At 35.3% G+C, this 1,228-nt stretch overlaps 1 pseudogene; it reads left to right on the plus strand.

Moving 5' to 3' along the window:
- Positions 1-8: 8 nt before the first annotated feature.
- Positions 9-824, plus strand: LOC102493971 (protein SGT1 homolog pseudogene; annotated as a pseudogene).
- The last annotated feature ends 404 nt before the right edge of the window (positions 825-1,228 follow it).

Genomic DNA, 1,228 nt, shown 5'->3' on the forward strand with positions numbered 1-1,228 from the left:
TGAATACCATGGAAAAAAACTGTGCTGCTGCTCTAGAAACTTTTAAAGGACATAAATTAGATAGTGTAGATGCAGACTTTGTTGTCTGGATTAAGAGGTGTCAAGATGCTCAGAATGGATCAGAATCTGAGGTGAATCATTCTGCATCCCAGCAGAATCACCAGTCAAAAATCAAGTATGACTGGTATCAAACAAAATCCCAAGTAATCATTACACTTATGATCAAGAACGTTCAGAAGAATGATGTAAATGTGGAATTTTCAGAAAAAGAGTTGTCTGCTTTGGTCAAACTTCCTTCTGGAGAGGATTACAATTTGAAATTGAGACTTCTTTATCCTATAATACCAGAACAGAGCATATTTAAAGTGCTTTCAACAATGATTAAAGTTAAAATGAAAAAAACAGAGGCTGTGAGTTGGGAAAAACTAGAAGGGCAAGGAGATGTTCCTAAGCCTAAACAGTTCATCACAGATGTAAAGAACCTATATCCATTGTCATCTCACTAAACAAGAAATTGGGATAAATTGGTTGGCGAGATCAAAGAACAAGAAAAGAATGAGAAGTTGGAGGGAGATGCAGCTTTAAACAAATTATTTCAGCAGATCTATTCAGATGGTTCTGACGAAGTGAAACGTGCCATGAACAAATCATTTGTAAGAGCATAAACTTTTTTTCCAAATATAATATAGGTAAAAGGAAGGTTGAAATCAATCCTCCTGATGATATGGAATGGAAAAAATATTGAATAAATTAATTTGCTATCACTTTTGCGTATATTCACCTAATGCCCGTTGTGTATTGCTATTACATTCTTGAATTTTGAACACTGAAGATCTTTTGAAAGATTATACCTCTTTGTGCTTTAGAAATTATTTTCCTTCAGATGTTCTAAGTATCTAAAGCCAAGAATACTATATCTAGCAAGATTGTCTTTCAAATGGGAAGAAGAAATAAAATAATCCCAAAACAAACAAAAACTGAAAGAATTTATCAACAATAGATCAGCTCAAGGGAATACTGCATTAGGAAAGCAAAAGAGAGACACGTAGAAATAGAAGAACACCATTCACCCTGTGCTCTCTGTGGCCTAGTCTCAACCCATTCATGGTGTGACTTGAACCTGGTCTCTGAAGGCCTTTTTTTGTGAGTGCATCCCAAGCTCATTGGAACTAGTTGCACTTCAGACTTATGCATCACTGAGCTATATCTATTTAGCTTCTTCCTGTCT

Source organism: Tupaia chinensis, unplaced genomic scaffold, assembly GCF_000334495.1.
Source record: "Tupaia chinensis unplaced genomic scaffold, TupChi_1.0 Scaffold146525_1, whole genome shotgun sequence".
Classification (NCBI taxonomy): Eukaryota; Metazoa; Chordata; class Mammalia; order Scandentia; family Tupaiidae; genus Tupaia; species Tupaia belangeri.